This window comes from Centropristis striata, chromosome 2 (assembly GCF_030273125.1).
Source record: "Centropristis striata isolate RG_2023a ecotype Rhode Island chromosome 2, C.striata_1.0, whole genome shotgun sequence".
NCBI classification, from domain to species: domain Eukaryota; kingdom Metazoa; phylum Chordata; class Actinopteri; order Perciformes; family Serranidae; genus Centropristis; species Centropristis striata.
The window spans coordinates 12,156,997-12,182,832 of record NC_081518.1 but is presented as its reverse complement, the minus strand read 5'-3'; the positions used below and the strand labels follow the sequence as shown (position 1 = coordinate 12,182,832).

Genomic DNA, 25,836 nt, shown 5'->3' with positions numbered 1-25,836 from the left:
TGCTGTGTGTGTGTTTGTGTGTGTGTGTGTTCCCTACAGAAGCAGCTGTTGTACGCGCCTGCAGTTCAAGAGAAGTGAAGGAGCGCGTGGGAAGTGATTCAACACGGTCCACCTGCCACGCGCACGCGTACACACACAAACAGAGGGTCAGAGCCTTCACCCGAGAGCACCAAATGGTCAACATGTGTCACTATCGCAGTCACAGTCACATTTATAAAGAGAAATGCCCCTTTCACAGACAGGCTTTCCTGCTCTGAGGGAGCAGCCCTGACCAGACGCTCTCCAATAATTTTAAAGGAGCCAGCATGACTGGAGACGGCGAATTAGCAGCCAAGTAAAGCCAATAATACAATTTTACATAAAGGGCCTACAGTGAGCGTAAATGGCTTACACAGAAACCCCTTTGGGCTGTGCTTTACATAATAATCACAAAAGCGCACCGGTAACAATGTTACAAGAAGTTAATGTGAGGGGGTGGGGGTCGCCCGCTATTCCGTTCAGTCCTTCAGGCTAATCTGCATTTTAAAACATGATTGTTAGAAAATCCTTAACAAGGCGGCGACATATAAACACTGAATTATTTAAAAAAAAATGCTTATGTCGCCACCTGAACGCACCGGAGTGGCTCCTCTCTGACTTGCCCTGGCTCTCTTTCTTGTCTTTCTTGTCCCTCTATCACACACACACATAAAAGCATGCACGCACACACAAAGCACGCGCGCACACCCGCGTACATACACAAGGGCTCGGCACCGACCTTCGGAAAAAAAAGAGAGAAAAAAAAATAGCACCCGTTTCCTCGATATCGTAATGACTTCCTCAACAAAACCCTCGCCGTATGCTCGCTCGTTTACACAAACAACCTCCGGGTTTTAAAAACATAGCCTAACTAGAGATTTACAAAGAATCACTCACCGCAAACAAGTATGGGCTAATCCAGTGTTTTATAAATGAGTAAATTTCTCCCTCGGTTAGCGGTGAAAGCGGGGATCCATCCCTCCGTCGAGAACAGAGAGTCTGCACTTTTGTTGTCACGCAGGAAGCTCCGACGCCGAGCGAGGCCACAGGCACGGAGCAGAGCAGAGCGCCGGGGAGAGGAGGAGAGAGGCGGCCGGCTGCTGGGAGCCGGGAGGTGGGGCTTCCTCTCCGGCGGGGGCCGGACAGACACACAGACAAGCCTGAGGGGGGCGGGGGATAGAAGCACCTGCTCCCCCCCCCGGCACGCCTCCAGTCCACAGGGCTGACCCTGCATTGTCCCCCCAATAGGATAAAGAATGTCCTGTCCATCCTCAACCAGGATAGAGAGGGGCACTTCCTGTTCTTTAAAAATAACCACTAACCTGTGACTAACTAATATCTACAAGTTCAATATGGCAAATGAAAGGAGACAAAATTAACAGCCATTTATTTTTAATTTAGCTAATATTCTAATAGCACAATTACACTGTATCTATATTTTATCAGACAACATTGTCTAATTTTTGGTGTTTTTAATTTATATTTTCAAAATCCTATAATGCATTAGAAAAAATGCAGTACCTATCAAAACCATATTTTGTAGGTAAGGCAATGATCTGAACAGTGATTAGATGTCAATAAGAATGTTTAAGTTGTTATTAATGCAACACATTTTCTGCAGGTTTATGATGCTACCATGCAAAATGCAAAGCAGACCGACAGTATTTTTTTAAACATCTCTGCATCACACTGAAGAAATACTGCAGAATTCCTTCTGTAAATAATAGTGTCCTGGTCCTTAATGTTTACACAAAAACGTGTGTACATTCTTGTATTTCTCAAATAACAGCCTACAGTAAAACCAAGGATAGAAGATGAGTTATGACAGCCTATTAGTATATCCAAAAGCATATGGTATGGCACTATAGAGTTCATAGTTCATCCTGGGTTAAACTTGAGCTTTAACCACAGTTTGCAATAACCAGGAGATATTAATGAATAATACTGCTTTATTTTGCTAGTTACTAATTTTGCATGAGCATACAGTATACAGTAGCTTGATATCAAGGAGGGAGTAATTCCATCAAATGACCACAAGGGGACAGTCACCCACCAAAAGCACAGAGAAGCCTCAGTCGACAACCTCTACCCCTGTCTGTCTTATCAATGGTTTTACTGTGGATTAGATACCAGCGACTGCACAGGCTGTAAAATCAAAGCCACACTTGTAAGCAGTAAAGACAGGATGTGCTCTCAAAGCCAGGGATGAAAATAAGGATTAAGCAGGTGATGGTTGGGGTGGAAGTAGGATGAGGCCCTTTTCACATTGTGATGTGAATTGCTAATTGCTGCGAAGCATTGGATCAAATGCAAGCTTAATTAAGAATTATGCCACAACCCACTTCTCTGTCCTCAACAGCAGAGCACAGAAAAAAAGGTGCACACAGTGTGGATTTTTAGGCAGCATGATCCTCTCTCTTTCGTGACAATATGTGTGTAAAGATGCATTTGTGCAGTATACGAAAATGCCTGCGTGTCTTGTCTTTCATCTAAGTGATAGTGTATCCCTCACCTCTATTTGACCTGCGAGAGCGAGCAGGTAGGAAAAGTATCCGGACTAACGATGCAGCACTGAGACCTCAGCCTTTGATCTGCCTGCTGTCTGTACACATGCTACCCCCAGGACAGCTCTCTAGACAGCAAAGCAGACCCCTTCTGTTCAATTAGTCAAATAATCAGTCATTTGAGTATTTAAATTTCTTAGTTGACTACATTTTTTAGTCAATTAGCCATTTTCTATGGTCTTTTTTTTATCACTGATCACTAATGAGCTATTAGTCTTTAGTCATTTCTAGTGATTAGTCATTGCTATTAGGGGATAAGTCATTACAAGAAAATGATAGTCACATCACTGGCATCACAATAATATTTACAAATATGATTTTGGTCTTTAATAAGCAACATATCTCTCAGTGTGACTGCATTCATCTGATGCTGGAAAAACATTATTTTTTCAATTAAATCCACTAGGGAATTTGTAAAAGAAACGCGCCTGAAATTTTTTTTTTGTCAAGGGCAGCTCTACTGGAGACACATGCTCACTATTATGAACAGTGCAGGTAGACACACTAGAAAATAGATGACTGTGTACTAACATGTATGCTCATAAATGCAGCATTCTCTATACAGTTGCAAATATAAAAAAGATTCTGCTTTTACCACACAATGTAATTAACACTGAGAGTTTGTAAAACGCCTAACCCACTTAAAAACTCCTCAGAGTAGTTAAACATTTATGTTTTCGTTACATTCTTAAAAATAAACATTTGCACTCTTAATCTCCCACAATGAACCTTTTCCTAATTGCTATTCCTCTTCTCAGCCGCAGGTGCACCACTGTGCAACTACGGGAGGCTGCAGGGTATTCCTCTTCTCCTCCTCCTGTCCTCTTTCACCAGCCCTCCTTTACCTCCTCCACCTTCTTTCTTTGATACTAAACGCTCCTCATTCCCACCATCCCTCACTGATTTGACTACTTGCCATTTCACATCCTTGTTCCTAACATTGCCTCCTCCCCCACATCCTTATCTCTGCAGCCTTTACCTCCCTATGCACCACCTCTCCTTCTCTCTAGCCCCCAATCTCTCTCTCTCTCTCTCTCTCTCTTCTCTCTCTCTCTCTCTCTCTCTCTCACTCTCTCAGCAGTGGGCCTGGCCTTAGGCATCGTTAGCTTAATTTAATAAAGGGGCTTAAGCTTTTGAGAGGCTTTTGAAGGATCTGACTGCTGTTACATTCATTACAATCTATCAGCCACTAGAGACACAGCCTTGTTGCATGGCTGAGAAAGAGAGCGAGAGTGTGTGTGTATGTTGGGGAGATTGTAAAAAAAATGGTTCTAATTATTAGAGCTATGATGGAATCACACACCTTGTGAACTCACAACTCACTCCAGCTCTACCGAGTTAAATGCTGAGTGGTGTAGAGTTAGTTGTACAGCAGGTGAGAAAGTCTGTATCATACGTACAGTATGTGTGTGTCAGCATATACATCTTGTGCAGGCCAGTATGCATATTGATGGTGGAGAGAGGCGTCTGGTGGATGAATTGCCCAGCTCTGTGAAAGCATGCACGCTTTTCTCCCCCTCGGCATCTAAAAAGAATGGCTCTTTCACCTCCTTTTTGAACTCCCTCGCTCCTCTCAAAGACAAATGGCACAAACGCCCCCACCTCCTGCCTCGCCTCCATTATGTGGACGACAAGTGGCAGCCCTTTTAGCCTCAGCCATGGGGATACACACTCAGAGAGGATGGGTTAGAAAAGATTTCAGCCCCCCTTGTGGACATCCTGCCTGGGCCCCCTTTCACTCTGAGCCTACTATCCAGACTATGCTAGTGCTTTGCCTCCATTACCCGCCAATCACCTCAACAAACTAGAAATCCAAGCAAGCACAGAAATGCAAAAGAAAAGTAGCTTTGTGTATGTCTATGCATGTACAAGCATATGTGCTTGTGTGAGTGAAGGCTGCAGGGTGTATACTTTGCCTCTGGGGTGTGTGCTCCACATTCTTCGCAGGCAGATATTAATTTAAGACGATAGAGGTAATTAACATGCAGATCAGATGCCACACGGAAGACAGAAGAGGGGCTACGCAAAGTGACAGGTTAAGCAAGAAAGAGAGAGAGAGGGATGGATGATGGAAAGACAGATTAAGAAAAGAGAGAAATAAGAAGAAAGAATGATGGTCTGCTCTGTTTTTCACCTCGCTGACTGACCTGCTGTCATCATTGTGCTGCCACACAGCTGTGCACAGCTGTCCTACACACATGAATAATGGTGTCAGTGTAGAAGCAGAAAGAAAGCAGAGAGCTGCAGCTAATGATTTCCATTATCAATTAATAGGATTATCATTTTTGTGATTGATTGTTCGGTTTATAAAAGGAATTTTAAGGACAGTTAAACCTTCAATCAGAAATACATATTTTTCCACTTACCTGTAGTAATATGGATTTTTTGAGTGTTGGAGATATCAGCGTAAATATGTCTGCTCTTACATGTTATCGACTATATGGCATTGCAACTGCATTTTCAAATATATATCATATAGGAACTATACTAAAAAGAATAATTCTGCACGAAATTGCTCACAACAAGGTCTGTGGATTATCTTGACTAAATAGGTCAGAATTTCTGGAAAGAGACATTGCTTTTGAGTTTTTTTTTAATGGATTGTTTTGGAACTCTGAGCACAACAAGGAAAGACAATATGTATATTTTTGATTTGGGAGTGAATTGCCCCTTAAACAACTAGAAAAATACTTGGATTGGCAATTGTATTTTGAAAAAAAAAAACGAATTCACTACTAATTTCAGCTCTTAATGTGACCCAGAAGAAAATTAAACAAGGATTTAAGATTTGTCTATTCTGCCATTGACCCAGATTTATACAGTCCAATTAGTGATATAGAACAAGCAGGTTTTTTCTAGGTTGCCTGATCCTTTGACCTAGACCTCAGCCTCACAGCCGAACCTGACCGACAGTCACATAGGACCAATCACAGCACACTTACATATCCCTCAGCCAATTAGAAATGCATGGGGGTGGGCAGTATACGTGCTAAAGTAGTCTTTGAGGAGATTAAATGAGGGTTGCAGAGTAATCTTTTTCATATTTACTTTACATGGCTCTAAATATGCTGCTTATCTGTCCCTCCCCTAATTTACATACTCACATATGCATCACCATATGGTGTAGCTCCACAGCCTCAATGTAAAAACAGGTCAAAGGCCACAAGACAGAACAAGAAACTAAAGCTGAGGGAAAAAAAGGAAACGTGTGGACGGGTTAAGAAAAGGAGTAGGTCTGCGGATTGAGCATGCTTGGCTGTGTTCCCTCCCTGCTATCCTCCTACTATCCGAGCGTCTGTGTATGTGTGTGTGAGCAACAGGGGAGTGTGGTGAGGCCTTTTAACAGACGTAGTGGTAATAGGCAGGGGGAGCCAGGATGTGTCTGAGCCACTGACCTGCCCATTAGCTCTCTCCACTCCGCTAAGCCCTCACATCGATCACCCAGCCACACATCATTGATCTGGAAAACCAGGCACGAGCGAACTACTTAGACATACCCTCCATCTCTCACGCCTCTCAGTGTTACCGGGTATGTGTGTGAGGGAGAGAGAGAGAGAGGATATGTGTGTGTGTGTGTGTGTGTGTGTGTGTGTGTGTTTGTGTGAGGGGGGTGGTAAATGTGTCTGTTTGTTTTATCTTTATGAATGTTTGACAGGCCCCTGGGTCTGAGTGGACTAACGCATCCACAGACACCCTTCATTACACATACAAAAGGACCAAGGAATTTAAAAGCCTCTGTTATATCATTCCTCCCATTATTCAAATGTATTCCACCTTCCCACCTCTCTGCTGTGACATAATTAACAATGTACACTCCTCTATTAGCCACACTGGCGGCAGCTAATTGTTAGCTGTCAGTGTGAATGTTCAGAGCACATAGACACCCTGAACCCTCTATGCACCACGTGCACACACACACAAACAGACAATAACAAAATAGATACACACATACATTTAGGTACACGTACTGCTCCTCAGTTTCTTTTTCTATACATTGCGCTAACCTGCACCAACTGCAGCAGCAGTTAGTTAAGAGTCAAGTCCTTATGGAGAATATCTCAGCTGCTAATTAGATCAAATTGTTCCCTCCTCACTCTCATTGTAGAGATGAAGCCCCACCGCCTGTTCCCCTTAATACAGCAGCAGAGAGAAGCACCAGAATAACTATTTTACCCTCTGACAAAGAAAGAAAGAAAAAAAGATGAAGAGAGGGAAGCAGATACAATGGAGGGTTACAGAAATTACTATTTTACTGTCATGCTTACAGCAGAAAAGGGATGAATAAAGGGAGGGGGAAAGGGTGCGGAGAGAGGGAGGGAGGAGGGATAGCAAAGAGATGGGACTGGTACAGATGGAGACATGTGGATGCACGTCAGTAAGCAGCAGATGTGACTGTATGTTTCTGTAAAGGATGGAGGAAAAAATAAACCTGTGAGGTGGAGGAGGCACACAGCAAAGGGTTGTTTTTACATATACCATCACTCATAAGCACCAGTAAATTTGTGTGAACACATTCTAACATACAGCATATCAATCACTGCTGTGATAGCAATGAAAGTTCCAATGCTGTACACAACCCGGCCACCAGAGTAAATGTTGGCATTACTTTCTGTAACCACAGATACATTGAATCGCTACATTTTTGAACCATACATATGTTCAATATGAATCTTTTTGAAGTGCTGCAGCCTGTTCCCTATGGGACAAGTGATGAGCGCTAACATGATACAATTAAGTCACAACATGTTGTAAATATGTGTTGATCATGACCATGTTTTAAACGTGGCGATTGCGGTTTAAAATACCTTGGTTAAGGTAAGGCACCAAAACACTTGGTTTAGGTAAAAAAACAGGTTTAGGGTTAAGAAACACAACAGGCCTTTCCCTTTAAAGTCCTGGGTTCATTGGTGCCACCCCGACTGGCCAATTGTGAACCTACATGGAATTTAACATTACAAATTGTAGTCAATGTTTCGTGGTTTGCAAAAATGTACAATGCCAACATCTTCTGTTGCTGCCAACAACTCGCAAATGGGCTGCAATACAACAATTTGACAGCAAACAGATGAAATCGAAACAGATGAGGAGCTCTTCTGAGCTCAGCATTGTAAACAAGGACTTCGGTGTGTCACTGAGTCTCCAATATCTCTGTCAGAAGTTAAACTAAACATGGAGACTTACACATTATTTGGGGATCCACTGGAATGAAGCTAAAGAGTGGGAGTGTTTCAAACCTACAAGGTCACTCTTCTTGTGACTTATAGATCATTTATTTAAATCAAAACATAACCCATAAAAACTCTGGATCTTTTCCATTATTCCCGCCCTCTCACAAGCACTCACCCCACTATCCTCTCACCCACCCCCACACACACACATACCCTCAAACAGATGGCACAGGGACGATGATAGCCAAACCAATTATTTATCTAATTATGACTTACCACTTAACAGCATAATCTCCCTCCACAATTGTTAGGTATTAAAATAGGGGTGATTAAGGGGGTTATGCAAATCTAAACAAAATCATTACGCTTGCAGTGGAGTCAACAGGGACAACCCAGAGTGCCCACTTGACGGGTCAGCACTGAATGTTCCTAACATGCACACACCGCTATGTTTAAAGTACGGTTTCACTGGTTTGTCTTGAAAGGACTTCTGCAGATGTTTAACATCATGCATGTACAGGAAATGGAGAGAGGGAGGGAGAGAGAGATGTAGCAGCCGCCAGTGTGAGTTCAAGCTCATGCTAATAGGGTAATTGCATTGATTTCCATTTAGCTGCACTCTCTGATGTTATTTACAGCATTTAGCCCAACAAACAAGGCCTTTCTCTCTTCTCCCAGCTTGCTTTTAACTAGCCATGACACGCTGTCAACCCCTTTTCCTCTACCCTCTGCCCCCCTTCACCCTTTTCACAACTGCCAAATCAGCCAAATACATTATTAGGCCATTAATAGCAGTCACGCTCTCACATCCCTCCACCCCCCTCCCTCCCGATTCATTCCGGCGTTGCAGTCCCTCCCTCCCTCTCCTGCTCTCAGGCCTGTTGGCACGGCCACTGAGCTGCTTTGAAGTGGTCTTGTTTATTCAACCAGCCTGAGATGTGGTTGTGTGTGGTGGAGTGAGGGGTGGGAGGGCTTTGTTTCAGTGGACCAAATGTCAAGGCCTAACAACCGGTGTTAAGGCCAAATCATGCTTTTCATTCAAGGTGTTCTGGACATTTGTGGAGGCTCCCATTGCAGCTAAGTTACTCAAAATATTGTGGAAATGAACCAACAGTCATTTCAACTCTATCGACAGTTTGGGCTGCTTTATGTTTTCCTCTCTATGCATCTGGTGTAGCAAGTGTGTGTTGAGAGTGAAGATCAACAAGTGTACTTTTCAGTAATGCTAGACAAATTCAAATTTTGTGATCAAACAAAGCATTTCCAAGCAAAGCATGTGTGAGCAGTATTTGTTAATCTCTGTAACCAAAATGAATATGAGAATGTAAATAGCATTTCTTCAGGTACACAAAAATCATCTGGCTCTCTGATAACTAGGAATGTAATGATGAATGACGTTGCGAGAAAGCTGATCCAAAATACAAATATGTGATAATTACAATCGGTGAGATAAAAAATTAATTGTTATACGTGAGCCTAAATATCAATTGCGATACTCTTGTTAAACAGCAGAAGGCTATCTACTATTGACTTCACTTCTTCAGCTGCCTACATAACCCACTTTAGTACCTGTATCATGGCGGAGAGACGTGGCAGCCGCAGGTGAAGATTTTGAAATGGAGGAAGCAGCATCCTGTTTTAAATAGGAGGTGTGGCAGCATTTGGCTCCCTTTAGTGGAGAGCCACTTGGCCGCATTGAAGCTGAGCACGCTGAAGTGGTTCGGTGGAAAACCAAACAATAAAATACAAGAGAATATAACAGACAAGACAAACACAGTGTGCTAGGTGTCCAGAGATCTCAGCTTCTGCCTGAAAATGTCATTCTGCTGATATTCATGAAGAAAAATGCAAGACAAGCCTTGGTTTGATTATTTGAAGATATTTTTTACATTTTGTATTATTCATTTATTTATTAGATTTGGGTTATGTTTAAAAATTATATTTAGTTTTTTGTTATTTAGGCAAAATGTGTCTTAGCTTCACCTCAACAAAAAAGTAAATATGCATTGCACTGCATACATGCCCTACCTCAGAATAAAACAAAAGGTTTGTAAATTTGATAAAGATAAGACAATATTCTCTTGTCTGAGGAACACAAGACATTGTGAGAAAATCGCATCATGCATCACCAAGCATCGTCAATTGTATCAAATCACGAGTTGAGTGTTTTGTTACATTCCCTACTGGTAATGCATGAAATTTCCATCTACTGTTGTGGGGGTCTTATCACAGCCAACAGGTTACATCCAATCAGCCTTTAGAAGTCTTTCTCCTCTCACCTCTCCATCTCACAAGACTCACAACAAAAGACTTTATGAGAGAAAGAGAGCATGAGAAAGAGTGTGCCGTGATTAGCATGCTGCAGACAGCACGTTGTATTAGTGATATATTAATGCGGTGGTCACGTCCGGGACACAGACAGACTGCATTAAGCTCATCATCACTCCTCTGCACACATCAAGGACTCTGCCGAGACCTGCCATGCTAGTTAAAGAGCAACAGGAGATGTGGTAAATTTCTGTATGTGTGTGTTCGGTAAATATAGTTCACCCTTTCATGTATTTTGAGCGTGTCGGTAATATTTTAGAAAGGGCATGAGGTTGTTTTGGTTGTGATCAGCACAATGTATGTGGGAGTGTTTTGTATGTCCAAGGCGAACATATGTGTTCTGTGTACAATGTTTGTGAAGAGCGTCCTCACATATGACTCATTTCATTCACATTCAAGGGCTGCGTGGGCAGTACAGAGGCCTGGTATTAACACCACAGACACACTAGTGTGTTCAAGTGTGCCTGTTGTACATACATATGAGTGAAACATATGTCATTTGGGTTTCGCCCAAAGCTCACTGCAGTACCATCAGTGCCCACTCGCTATCAGCATCACCACTGCTTCGCGTTAACGTGGCAACGTTTGTACACAGGGCTCCAAGGTAAGTTAATCTGCATTCATGAAAAGGCTGTCATTTCACAAAGGCAGGGAGAGAGCAAGGAGAGTGTCAAGGATCATCCACTGAATATGTTGCTGGAGTGGTTTAAGGGTTTCTTTCTATCACAGCCTTTTCTCTGTAGTTTCAGGAGTTGATGGTCACAGAGTTTTTATTCAAGCTTGTTGTCAATGAAGCCATCTCTAAAATCTGCGAGCTCTCTGCCTGTTTATTAAATTGGGTGATAGAAAGGTCTACATTACAAAAAAAAGAAGCTGTAGTGATGTAATTTGCCTGTTGTGCTTTACAAAGAGATGCAACATCAATCATCATGACCCACTGCGACATAGCCAGCTATGACTGTGCTTTAACAAGAAAAACAGGTGTGGTCTCTCTGAATCACTGCAAATGAAAGAAAAGATTAGGATACTTTACACGCTAGGTATAGGTATGCTTTCCTCACTTGCCCTCCATGCATTTCTTTCTTTCCCCTGGGGGGTTCACACAGCAATAGCTAGCACCCTGTAAGACGATAAGGAAGGCTAAGGCACTTCTATCCCTGCAGAACACACACACTCGGAAGGATAAGCTATGGACTAGTCCGGATCCTGGAAACACACAAACATGAAGAAGCAGACGTTACAAAGCAGAAGCTCTCATCTCACCGCTAAGCAAGCAGGGGAAGGAGGGAGGGAAGATGAGGAGAGAATGAAAGGATTTAGTCTTCATCTGCGGATGAACATGCCATCTCCTCCTCCCCGTTAGCACAGATTCCCTTACTTCCCTTTACCTTTAATTGCCAATTCAGTCCCCTTTTCAGCTCTGTCAGCCTGCCCTTAAACACCCCCTGACTTTGGACAACTGGGTTACTGAGGACTGATGACATGAAGTGTTTGTTAACACTCTTTACATTCCAAAGCAACATAAGCTATGGCTATGAACATTAGAAACACATTCCTTAAGCCAAGCACACGCTTCACACTCCTCCGACACACTTTCCCCGCATGCAGATGGTGTGTGTTTAAAGCCAGCAGGGCAAGTCTGTGCGCGTCGGTGTGTGTGTGTACGAGTGTGCTCGTCTGTGTACGCGAGTGCTCGAGGTCTCACCTGGGGGATGAGAAATTAACACAAGCAAATTTTACTGCGTTCATTTTCATTTTGCTGGTAACAAGACCATCTGCTAACCATCCTGCTCCACACAGGAAGAAAAAAAAGAGAAGTAGGCTACGCTGCAATCACTCCCACAGTCCATTTCTCTCTCCTCACCCCCCTCCACCCTCTCTCTCCAACACGGTGAGGGGCAGAGATAACACCTCAAGGCCATGATGTTGCTGCCAGCCTTTAAACCTCTCCGTCTCCCTCTGCCTTGCTCTCTGTGGTTTTCGTGATGAAAGAGGGGAGGCAGATCAGAGGAAAACATGGCAGCCAAAAGACTTCCACAGTATCCACAGCCAAGGCTAAAACCAGAGCACAGAGTCACTGCCCTTCACCATTCACCTACAGCAAAGACTTGTGGACACCCACCTATACACACACTTCCAAACACATGCACAGTGACAAGCAAAACAGCAAAATAAAGAATGCTATGTATATACAAAATATGAAATACTATATGCTTGCACAAACACAGAGGAAATGATCTGTTTGTGGGTCTCTGTTAGGATACAGATGGGCTCCAGTGGGCTGTTACAAACCCTCTCTGACAGCGGCTTAACGAGGGCACTGGCCTTTGGCTCCTGCATCTGTGTCGGTGTTGAGCAGCCAAAACACACAAACACAGCCATTAATAAAAACTTGAATGTATGTAAAAGCATATTTATGCCTAAATTGTCAGTTCAGTATTTTATACACGTGCAGCTTACCATTTCAGACCCTTTTTTAGAGGGGTGGGGATGGGTGACCGGGGATATCCAGGGGTAAATAAAAGGTCAACAGAAGATGCCACATATGGCAGAAAAATACATGCTGTGATCTGGAATGAAATTTTGGAGATTTCTGCAAGAATTGCATTTTTCTGCAATTGGACAGGGATTATTACTGTTATGGAGTAACATTCAGCTTGAAAACCATTCAGCCTCTGAAAGCCTTTTATAGTTTCATGAGGGTGTCATTGTCCGAGAGGTTTAAACATTTATACAGTGAGGTTAAGTTAATAAAATCTCACAACAGAAAAATGGCTACTATGAGGACAATTGGGCTTATTTTATCCACAAGAGTCATCATCGCTAATGTATGCCATTCAAAGCTTTTTTAGGGACTCCCATAAGCAGAAATATTCATAGATTAGGTTGAAAATAACACATCTGTACTGCATGCAGGAAACTGAATTGTATCAGCATAAAGTGGGCATGTCTCTAAAGGGGCAGACAGAAAGTTGGCCAGGTCCGCTGGCAGGAAATTGGAAACGGGCTAACACTGCCCCACATCTGTTATTATAACACAAATAATCTACTTGTTTCCCACTACACATAGGAAGACTCTGCACTTTTCAGTAAAACACTTCAGTTTGCTCGAAGCAAATGAGGGGGTGAGAAGAATTCACTAATGTAATTAGCAGCTAGTTAGCAGCAAAACAGTTGAGTCCAATTAGGGAGTGTGTTGTAGTGTCGGGAAGGTTTTAAACGCTATCCTGATTATCAAGGCTGTTTATTTGCTCTCTACCAGGAGACACTTGGTGCATCTGACTGTTAGATTTAGACAAACATGAAAACAGAGTAAGTTTGTTTTAGACTGAGAGTGAGTTAAATACCAGTGTGTGGGAGTGTGTTTGGGTTTGTTAGCAGTTTTGGTGTTGGGAATGTGTGCTTGCATGTATCCACCTGTGTGCGTTCATGTGTGTGTCTCCATTGGAAGAGGGCTCACAGTTGTCTGATACACTTAAACTCCTCATTAATATCCAAAATCTTCAGAGGCTGTTTCAAGCAGCCCCAAACTTTGCCTCTCTGCCACATACCAGAAGCACACCCCATCGCTCTCTCTGCTCCCTCCCTTCCTCTTGGCAGAGTCTCCCCCTGTCGGCAGGTGCACGCTCCGGTGGCAGCCAAAGTGCCAACCTGCCCTCCATATGCCCGCCTCCGCAATGCCAGCTTACTCCTGCCACTCCCCACCAGGATTCAGCTGGCCAGCCCTCCCCAAATCTGTTACCGCTCCCCACCACCCATCCTCCCCCACGCTCATCAGTATCCACCCCTAGCCTTTCTTCTCCCACACACACACCCCTGACCTCATACCTCTCGTGCCAGCCCTCCCGCCTGTCTCGCGCAAAGCGGTGAAGCACTTTCAGCAGCCCGCTCACACTGACTTGTCTAATCTTTTCGTGTGCTTCATCCTCCCCCTTTGGCCCTTTTCTCACCTTACACTCTGCATCCCTCTGACCTTCATGTGCTGTTCTCCGCCCTCCTAAGCATTCCCCAGTTGTCCTCTTTTCTGAGACCTCCTTTGACATGATGCTCTGAGACCAGAGCAGACACTCACAGAGCCAGGAGCCAGGCCACATCAATCAGCACCAGAGTGTAGGACATCAGATTGATGCATCATCCTTCAACTGGTTGTATTCTGGGATTTATAGGGAAAGCCACTCGCAGACCATGGGTTTAGAGCGTGTATTTTACTGCTAGCAAGTTACTCTCGTCTCTTGGGCTCAGGGCATCAACACATAGTGTGAGTGTGTGAGGGGAAGTGTGTTTATGTGTGTCCACTCACTTAGCTCTGCTGATGTAACCTTGTCTGACCTTTCAGCTCGTACAGTTTTCCCTGAGGGTGTGAAACCACCCCTATCGAGGCTACACTCTGACACCAAGCAGCCAAATAAACACAAGTAAACACACAAACAGCGCCCATAGGGCTGGATGTGAGAGAGGATGAGATATATCACCAAACCCTCTGCCCTCCTTTTGTTTTTTTTTTCAGAAAAGAAAAGACGGGCGTTGTTTCTTAAGCACATATTGTATGTGCAAACACAGTGTGTGAGATTTATACTCAGCTATAGCCACTGTGCTATTTGTTTTGTGGTTGCTGTAAGGCTTCCATAAACACAGAGTGATGGAGCGGTAATCCTGTGCCCTCTCCTCATTACTCCTCCTCCTGAGGAAGTCATCTGACCGGCCCGGAGCCATCTATTCAGGTCACAGCCATCATATATCATCCATCATCGAGTCTCTCCCTTGTCTCTCCGTCTCACACTCACTCACTTGCACACAAATTCAGTGTGTGACGCTAATTTTAATAGGATGTTTAAGAGCCAGTCACTGATCACTCGCCCCATGCCAAACCACTGTCTGAGAACAACAGACAGTGAAAGAAAGACTAAGTGAGTGGGTTAAGATATGGACAGGGACAGGAGGGGGGATAAAGAGAGAGGCTGAAAAAGAAGAGTGTGACAGAGAGAGAAAGAGAGAGAGACCTTGCCTCAAGTCATTTCCAGTATTTAACAGGATGTGATGAGCTCTCGCCATTCTCTTAATCTGTCTCCCATGATTCATTTCCATTTCCTGTGTGCCGAGAGGCTGGCAGCTCGGCACCAATCAGCCATACCGAGGTACACAAACAAGCTCTACACACACTCACACACACACACACACACACACACACACACACACACACACACACACACACACACACACAAAACAAGAACCTCTGCAAATCAAGTAGACGACAGCGTTCATTCATTCATTACACGACTGAATGTGGTGAAGTCTCAGGTCATTCACCCCTGGTGTGGGAGATAACTGACAACCAAGGACCTGCCAACCCTTTCCGACCAATTCCACCTCCTGCTGACACTCTGAGGTCATCGGCCGCTCCTCCTTAACCCCTCCAACACTCACATGTTGAGTAGAGAGAAGCCCCCTGGTGACACAGGTATTTACAACCTTGTCTATAAACACTGCAGCACTCTGCTTTAACACTCTCTGGTCATGGGACGAGAGAGGGACCCACCTGGCCCAGAGAAAGACTCCTGAGCATAACTGCATGGGAACAGAGAGCTGGTGGCAGATACTCATCAAAGAGGTATAGGTGCAAATATACTAGCTTTAATTATATCACAAAAAGCATGTAGAGACAGTAGCTGTCTATATAAGAAAGACAAATGCTTGACACGAAGAGGAGGAGAGGGGATTGAACACAGGCAAATTGCACTTTCTTTATTCCTTGTCTTAAGCAAACGGGTTGCTTTGATGGCTAAGCTCTGAAATCCCATCGACTAATGATTGGAAGGCTGCCAGCTTAAAAGGCCGCCCCCATCCACTACAAAAAAATGGTACACTAAAATACACACAAACACACAGTCTACAGAGCCAGAGAAAGTGCAGTTTCCAAATCCCTATTACCCTCTCTCTGGGTGGTACAGTTCTCTGTTTTCCACTCCTCTTCCTCATAAATCTTAGCCTCACACACTCCTAATTACCCCGGGAAGTGAGGGAGGATTACCCTGCTTCTCCCTCTAACCTCATCTATCTCCTTTTTTGTGCTTGTTTCTCTTCCCGCCGTGCATTTATGGTGCCGTTAAAAGGGCAGGGAACATTTGAGATCAATGGCATTTGCACATTTTCAAGTGTGTGTGTGCGCGCGCGTCTGCGGAAGTCAGGGTGTAATGTTTATTAAAACTTTTAAGTGTGAGGATCTGATTGCTCAGCTGAACACTGATGCCTGCTGGTTCAGCCAGCAGGTGCCCTGCCAGGAAGGAAGTCGACGAAATGTAACTCGACCTGTGCTGTCATCTGGCAACAGATATCCACTATACTATGTCAGTTTGTCTGTCTATGCATGTGTGTGAGTGTAAAGGTATGAAGATTGAAATACCTTTCTGTAACGTGTTACAGACTAACACAGTTTTTTTTTTTACAAATGCAGATTCATTTTAACAAATAAAAAAAAAGTCTTCCTTTGTGTAAATCCCACCACAATTGGGATGTGACTGAGGTAAAAAAAAAAAAAAGGGCAAAACTAGATTTCCCGATTGGGAAGTCATATGTGTCATAACATGGACACTGCGAACAAGATGTGTTTTTTTTATTGCTCAGAGAATTTAAACCATAAGAAAGGAATCAGGTTAGCTATGAAATATGATCCGGAACACATATTCCCACCAAATGTATGCAGCACAAATGCCCAATTTTGCAATGTTAAGAAAAGCGAAAATTTAATGGGTTATCTCAAACCATTATCCAGCCCCAGTCTGTCTTGAGCAATAGTCTGATGAGACAACATGCATCATGTTGAGCACAACTCTAACCTTCAGGAGTCAGGAGTCCAACATGGTGTCAGGGTGCATGCTGTGTCAACAGTCCTGTAAAGTCTCAGTGCCACAGGCCAAAATCAATAGAAAGTCCTCACCTTAAATAGATCATATAAACTCTACCATCTCCCTCACATTCACTCTCTCTCTTCATTCTATATATCTTCACATTAAATCGTGTTTCTCTTTTTCTCGGGCACACAATGACTTTATGTATGTTAGGGATGGGTCATGATTTTAAAGAGAAGAACACAGCCTCTGATTGGTCAACAGATTCAATCCAAGACCCCATGGACAGCTAGTGAACTGCTCACAATAACAGTGGAAAGGTCCTTAATGACTGTTTTCAACACGGAAACATAAATAATTACCACAGAAGACATTCTGTGTCAGTTTAATCATTATGGATTTATTTTATAAAGCCTCCAAAACAACACTGCAGTTCAAGGCTGTGTTACAGACCTCTGGTCTCACCTTGGAGCCGCATGGCAGATAGCTTCTGGGCAAAAATAGTCTCTCACAGCGTTCCAGAGATATTTAACATCAGTATATTATGTTGTACACAACATTGTTAACTGTGTCCATTATGTCCAATTTTTCTCATTAGTCCTGTTCAATGCTTGCTGGTGAGACAGACTTGTGCACACACCTCTCAGCTGGTAATCTGCAGTGATACAGTACACACTTCATTTTCAGATAACATTACATTAAAAGTCACATTAATTCTTCACTTGCCACTTCTTCCACTTATCGACAAATAGATACCAGTGAATATTAAGTAGTTACTTGGAATGCCCATCCCGTCATTTCTTCTTCCTTATCATTACATTACTACATTATAACAAATCAATGACACAAACCACCATTACCTCGATGCTTCCACACCCATTCTTAATGCACTATAGTCATTCTGGTGGTCAGCCGGTGGGAGGCTTACAAACCAGTCCCCACTCTGCTCTCTAATATTAAACCGCTACTGACTAATCTGAGTGCACATAAGTGAAAAATAATACTGACTTCATGCACATGTGTCAGTGTGTAGTGATGTGGATCCTAGAGTGTGTGTATGTGTGAACCCAGCACCATCAGATGCAGGCAGGGTTTAATTAGAATTCTCTGTAGTCTAATTTGATTAGTGGAGGCAAAGGAAGATGAAGGCAATTAGAGCTCGACTATTTCTGCTGCTGGAATAATGTTTCAGGAGAGAGGTGACAACACACACGCACGCACACACACACACACACACACACACCACAAATGCAAGTGAGCCCCCATGCTCATTGCTCGTGCATTCCAAATAGGGTTCATGTCAGTTCACAGTGACTTAATGCGAAAGAGCAGAGGTGAGTGTCCGTCATGATAGCCGAGTGTTTGACAAGCACTCTAAGTGTGAGACACAAGACCTGCCAACTGATATCCCTGCATACACACAGCTGTGAGGAAACCGTTACCCATCCCACTGCTGCCTCTGTATGTGTGTGTGTCGTCCGCAGCCCGGAGGAGCAGAACAAACAAACCCACATAGAACACAATGCACTACACAAACAGCGTTGCGTCTCCCTGGTGCCAAACTGACAAGACTACCAGAGGGAACAGAAAGGGAGGAAGAGAGCTGACTGCAGTCCATAAATCATAGTAGTATACTACCATGATACCGGCAAAGCCCCCATTACCCCCTGCACCTGTTAGCTCACTGAGTATCTGTTGGAACAGACTGTTACTGTCTGAGTTTATCCTCTTTCTTTTTTGTATGTGCAGGTGTTTTTTCCAGCGCAGGAGGACCAAATGTCCTGACAGAAATTATTTTTGCTTTCTATAGCTTTCATTCTGGGAGTAAGATTGTTTTAAAAAAAGGTGTTAACATTCTCATATCTGTGCATTAATTAAATGAATAGTGCACTATTTTAGGAGAAGTCCAACACATTACCACAAATTATAATGTGTTATACTTTAGTATGCATACAGATTAAAAGAAAAAGATAAAACTTGTTTAACATTCTTTATGTTAAGCTAAGTCTATTGGCTCCAGCTTCATAGACATTAGAGCCATATTGATATTCTCCTCTACTTCTGTGCAAGAAAGCAAATTCATGCATGTCCCAAATTGAACTATTTCTTTAAGTGCAGAGCTTGAGTGAAGACATGTTTAGTTAACCATAGCATAAAGATTAGAGTCAGGCGAAAGTGCTAAACTGTCTCATTAAATGATCATGTTTAACTAAGGATCTGTTTGAGGTTGTGCATTTATGATACATAGTCAATAAAGGTTCTCACAAGTATAGTCGTACAAAAATGTGTGTGTGTGTGTGTGTGTGTGTGTGTGTGTGTATATTTCTGGAACTCCCCCGATACTGTTGCTGGTTGTGGCTTACATCCAGAGAGAAGCCGAGGCCACAGGTGTGCAGGGTCAGGGTTTAACAGCGCCGGGTTTACGAGGAGGCTAACGGGGCAGCCGGTGAGACACGCCACCGGCGACTTTTACAGCCATGACCGGGGCAGTGCCACCTGCGGACTGGCGTGGAACAGATGCCACACTGAGAGTGGGTCAGAGCTTTTATAGCAAGGGCAGAGCGAGGGGGAGAGAGAGCGGGAGAGAGAAAGGGGTGAGGGAGCTAGTAGTTCATCATTGTGACTGCTTTACTGCCGCTACTGCCATCTAATGACAGAGCTGTCAGAGCACATGGAGTGGGAGGGATGGAGGGATGGAAGGGCCGAGCAGCAGAGGGGGAGTAACATAGATAAATGGATACAATGATAAAGTGAGCTGGGGGATAAAAGCACAGAGGGAGGAGAGAGGAGAAAGATGGAGAAAGGCCGGTGACACATGAGTAGATGCCAATATAAAGAGAGTAGTAGATGCAGCGGGGAGATTTGTGGGAATTGATCGGAGGAGATGGCTTCAGCTAGGAACGAGGGAGGGAGACGGAAAATATTGTAGTTAATTGCATATAATGATTACACTACTGCACAGATAATCTCCTGGCACAGTATGGACTCCTGATTTTTATCAATGAGTGCTCTTCCTTGGCAAAGGTTACCAGTGTGGGATGGCTCTGAATATACACAAGCAGATATGCACATTTATCACAAAAAAAGAGCTCTCCACACTCGCACCACTCTTCTCTGGTACTAAACGAGTGCTCAGTAATCACCAGTGATTAGTCCACACTCTGATCAAGGGCTCAACACCCTGCATTTCTCGCACACATTTATTGATTACCCTGGTGTGTGTGTGTGTGAGAAGAGAAAGGCTTTTTGTCCACTTCGCCGTGTTCTCTAAGAATTGATTTTCAGAGCGAGCCAGGAAGACGGGAAGAGAGACGACCACAACAATCAGGCTGGTTTAGTCTGGAATTTGTTTATGTGTTATTCTTACCTTGCCCTCAGTTTAATGTAAAGTCAGTTACACATTTATTTCAATCTGTCTTCTGTATCCATCTGTATCCAGTCCGGACTAGTGGACTGGATTACAAATGGGTCGTCAAAATGAATCTCTCTACCGCAACCCATTTTGAGCAAAGGGAAACACTGGCGAACAATACCTGATACTGCCCAGTATCTGCAATCTACAACAAAAACTTGTCTGTGACCTGTCATAACAAAACTACAGCCCTTGTTGCTCTTAAACCTCACTTCCCCTTTCTCCTGCTTCCCTCTGTGGTTTGAGGTTTCGGCATCACTTATTATTATTATTTTTTTTGCCTGTTCTTATTCTCTAACTCTCTGTCTGTCCATCCCACTTTCTTTATTCTTCTTCCTCTTCTTCTTCTTCTTCCTCTTTCTTACTGCTTTGCCCCCAGGCTATAAGCACGGACAGGTTTGGGGGGAAAACAACAACAACAACAGCAACAACAGAGAAGGATCCCGTAGATCTGAGCAGTTAACTTCAACACACGCACAATACAAGACCACACAGCAAACACACACACACACACACACACACACACACACACACACACAAACACAAACACACACACACACACACACACACACACACACATACCAGAAAGATATGCAGACGGGCATCACAAACAAAACACACACAAAGTACAAGAGGTTTAAACAAGGTTTTATCTTTCTGAAATCACCCTGGAGAATTAAAGGAGGGAGGTACGTAGGAGGATAAAAAGCAGAAGAAGGGATACAGACCGGGGAAGGATGGAGGGAAGGACAGATAGAAAGAAGTAAGGCAAGGAGGAGTGTAAAAGTCAGAAGCAGGCATATGGAGAAGGAGTGACCATGCTCCATTTTGAAGTGGCTGCTCTCTGGCTCCGCTCCACCTCGGCTGTAAATGTAAAAGCAACCCAAGTTCAAGTGTTTCTCCTCTCAACCTTTATCTCTGCCTCCCTCACTGTTATTCTCTCTTAATCCATTTCTTTCTCTGTTCCCTCACCGTCACACACACACACACACACACACACACACACACACACACACACACTCCCACCTCATTCCTCTTTATTTAACCCAACCTTTTTTGTTGTCAAATAATCACAGAGAACTAGCATGTGTCTGACATGGTCTCCAAGGCAACGGCGGTTAAGACGGGAAGGCAGGCAGGGGCTCATTCAGTGGCTGAATGAAAGAAGGGGGAAGAGAAGAAGCAACCCACAGTGCTGGACACACACACACACACACACACACACACACACACACACACACACACGATAAGACAGAGAAGGAGACACACACACAGACCTCACCAGCTTTGGCCACTGTCGCAACCAAGACCCTGCCCCTGTGTCTCCAATCTGTGTGGCTCTCCTGCTGTGGGGTAGGTTAGTGTGGGAGGTTTAGGGGTCAAAAGGGGCAACACACACACATGCACACACACAGTGATTGGGAGGGAGGAAAGGTACCATGAGGAAAGAGGAAGAGGACGAGAAGTATGAGGAGGGAGATGAAGGAGTTGACTGCTGAGTGGTGGAGAGGAGTTAGGGAGTTAGAAAGAAAAAGCCCAGATGAGACAGAGGAGGAAGGTGAGGACACAGAGGAGGTTAAAGCCAGCACATGAATCCCTCACTTCTCTTATCTCACTTCATCCTTCCTATTTCCTCTCTAATTTCCTCTGTGCATCACTCTCTGTCTCTCCTTGTTTGATCCAAGCGTCACCTTGACTGTGGTCAGAAATTCTGACACATGTAGCAAAGTACTGCACGGAGTCCTTCCTCCCTCTATATGACCCCCTCACATACACATACGCACACACCTCTCCGGGGTCCTTTCTGTCTTTATTCCTCACACAGACACAGCAGGCGCTCTGTGGCCTTTACTGGGAGATTTCCATTTCAAACCCTTCTTCTGAACAAGAGAGATAGGCTTGCAAGACACAGAAGTCATGAAGAGAAAGTAAAGAACAAAAAATAGTGGATTGTAGCAGGTAGAGAGGTGCTACAAATGATCTGTCTAAAGTAAGAATGCTACAGATGCTTTCAAGTCATATCAGCTCATTTAATATGTGTTTATTTTGTTTGGGATGAGAACCTAATGCTATAGTCATAAATGTTAAAATGTTAAAAAATAAATGATACAACAAGAATTTATTCAAGAGAGAAAAAATGGTTTCTCCTTCTGTGTATAAGTACTACACTGTGCCCTTAAAAATGCTATTATGGTAAACTCTCTTAATATTATATTTTCCCTTTGCTTAATTGTTATAACACTACCAGCTGCAGCCTACACATACTTATTATTTGACAGCAATTAAGCTTTAGTAAAAACTTAAACTAAATAACTAAAAGAATTCTAAACTTAATTCCATTACTAATTAATAATACATGCTTGTGTCTGAGGGTTTAGCAAAACTATGAAATAATAAGTAGAGAGAGAAAAAAGCTCAACAAAAAAAATTAAATATTCATAAATAATATATAATAATGGCACAGGAGGGCAGGTAATGTTTGAGTTGCAGCTGGCAGGTAAAGAGGTCTATTAGAACGGGCTGTGGGGTTGTAGAATGAAATGCGAGGGACAAAACTAAAGTGGCGGTGATTGTGGTCTAACTGCATTCTGTACCTGCTGACCAAAGCGCATTAATAATTTATCTCTGCTTAGTGTCAGTAGAGTGTACCCACTTCTGCTGTAGGGGGACAACAGTCACACAATGATGAAAACACACATTAACCAAAGGAGGAGCACCTTTGCACAGATTTAAATCACACAGTTAACACTGCATACGTTGTACCCAACATTGAATAGTGCAGATATTTTGGTCTTATTTACACTATGTAAGTGCACAATGTGCATGTTAAGCAAACAAGGAACAGGGAAAACATTAATACATTTGTGGACAAAATTCCAAATGAATACACACACAGATAAAAGAAAATATGGCTGAATGAGCCCAATAACGACACAGAGAAATATATTGCCTTTCTTGAGTTCCCTTCTCTGTCCGTCATTCTCTCTCCCTCTCTCACTGCCCTCTCTTGGCTGTCCTCTCCACAATCAGTGCCCAGTGAGCCGTGAGACGCACTTAAGCGCCGACCGGCGGTAACCTCATGCTGCCCTAGTAGGCTACTCACTCTTTTTCACACATAGACACACAGACACAAAACCACAAATATGCACGTGTGCATGCATGCATACAGTCATTGGCACAGACACAAAGACACACAGAATCACACATAGACAGATACAAATAGACAGATCGCATGTACAAAAGCACAATTTTTATCCTCTTCCCTATGTGCCGTGCGGTTGTGTTTAATAAAACACACGCTGCCACTTAGTGTGCTGTTTACCTGCTGACTTCCATGCTGATAAAGGGCTGAGAGCTTAACGAAAAGAGTGAGAGCTGCTGTCACACAGCATTACCAGCTTTGGGTCTCAGGTTCCAACCTCCGGACCGGCAACACAAAGACAAGCATCTCCTCAGATGCACTCCAGAGCTAACCTCAAACCTCCTGTGCACTTTTTCAGAGCACACAAAGGAGGACATGCATACACATACAGCCTATACCACTATGCATACAAACAATACATTTGCAAATATATAAGTATAAAAACACATGAAAATTTCAACATCAAACTCAATTACCATTAGCTTACCTGGCAAGTAGTAAAGTGGTGCTTTTAGTCCAAACATGGTTACTGTTTGAGTGTCATGAAGAGAGAGCAACTTGTTTCAAACGTGCAGGCAGCCGTCCTGTCCTGGATGACAGAGCTAGAGAGGGGCTTTGCCCTCGCAGCCACCCAGAAACGAGGCTCTGTGTGAGGGGAGGCTGGGCTGGGACTCAGCCTGTCATCCCCGCTCTCTGGTCCTCGCTAACCAAGCGTGAGGCTGGGACCGCCCAGCCAGCTAGGACACACACATACACAAACACACAGACAGTCACACAGATACACACAGACAGAGAAGTGCAAGGGTCAACCCCTTAGCACGCCCCCGCTCTCGACCCCCTCGCTCTTGCTCGAGATCCCCGAGGCAAAGGGTCACACACTCGCTGTCCGTTTCCAAGCAGCAGCAGGAAACACGCTTTCTCCAGCTCTTTCTTACATACACACACACACACACACACACAAACACACACCCGGGGAGTCGGGACAGCCGGAGAAAGATGTAAAAGCTAGCGGTCCAGTGCCAGGAAGAGGTGAAAGGAGGCAGGAGGGAGGATAAAATACAGGCTGGGTAAATCCTGCAGACGAGAGCGACGACTGATTCCTGGGACTGTCTTTTATCCCTCTATCCAAGAAAGATGATCAGAGGAGAGACGGCTCTGCTTCCTCCGCTACTGCTGCCACTCTCTCTCTCTCTTCTCTCGCTCTCTCGATTTTCTCACCCTCCCTTTTTTTCTCCCTCTCTTTCACTGCTGATACGGAGAGAAGGAGGTGGAGGAGAGGAGGAGAGAAGGAGGGCAGAATGAACTCCCTCCAGGCAACAACACAGCCAGATAGCATGAAAGTGTGTGTGTGTGTGAGAGAGAGAGAGAGAGGGGGTGGTGGTGGTGGTGGTGTTAGAGCGAAAAGATAGAAGAGGCGAGGGTACAGATGAGAGGGAAATACCGGCCGGTGCTGATGCTTCACCCGAGGAGGAGAGTGGTCACAGTTCAATTTGGAGTCAGGGTGACAGCTGATTGGACAGCCCCAGTGACAGTGAGAGGCCAACGACTATCAAGGGAGCATCTGTTCACACTGTATCAGACAGTAGGAAAGCATCAACCAATAGAGAGTGCAGATAGAGTGCCGTGGGTCTTCAAGGGCAGCTCACAATAGAACAGCTACGTGTTTGGAAGAGGAAAATATAAAAGATCCCCCGCCTCCATTCTCTTCTCTGAAAATAAGAGTCCTTGTCTCTGTCTGCGAGTGTGTGGGTGCATTTGTGTGTCCGTCTAGGAAACTTGGCTTGTGCAGCCTAGCGCACAGACTGCTCACCATGCTGCGCTGACAGCAGATTTTCCCTCCATCTCTCTCTCTCTCTCTCTCTCTCTCTCTCTCTTCATCACACACACACACACACACACACAAACACACACACACGCACACACTCGAACAAATACAAACACGCTGTGTTATTCCGCCGCCTGCTCTGCACACAAACCTGACTGAGATGGTGGCAGTAGGGGTGAGGAGTTAACTATCTTCTGGGATGCAGCCATGCCAAATCAAAAAAAGGAAGAAAAAAAAAAGAAAACAGCAGGAGACGGGGCAAGAGAGAGAAAGAAAGAAAAAGAAAGGGAGAAATGATGGAGAAATACTCTAGCAAGACAGTTTGCCCTGAGGGCTGACTTGCTCTCGAACCCATTCTATGAAACTCACAGTGGGGGAGAAAGAGAAGGGGGGATTGGCAGGAGTTTAGTGAGGAGGGGAGGGGAGACAGACTGAGGGGTCCTCTGCCTTCAGAAAGATTCAGAGGACAGAGGAAAAAAAACTCCACACACATCCACAAGCACAACAAGCACAGTGAGAATGAGTGGGAGCGTG

At 44.1% G+C, this 25,836-nt stretch overlaps 1 protein-coding gene across 2 annotated transcripts in view; it reads right to left on the bottom strand.

Moving 5' to 3' along the window:
• The window catches only part of gse1b (Gse1 coiled-coil protein b), a 179,474-nt gene that overhangs the window by 45,782 nt on the left and 107,856 nt on the right, over positions 1 to 25,836 (bottom strand). The window contains exon 1 of one of the 2 annotated variants that reach the window (XM_059349210.1): positions 916 to 1,133. The exons of the other annotated variant lie outside the window; for it this stretch is intronic. The gene's annotated coding sequence lies outside the window, so the exon portion shown is untranslated. Of the gene's footprint in view, positions 1 to 915; positions 1,134 to 25,836 lie in introns of those variants that run through there. 2 annotated transcript variants of the gene reach the window in all.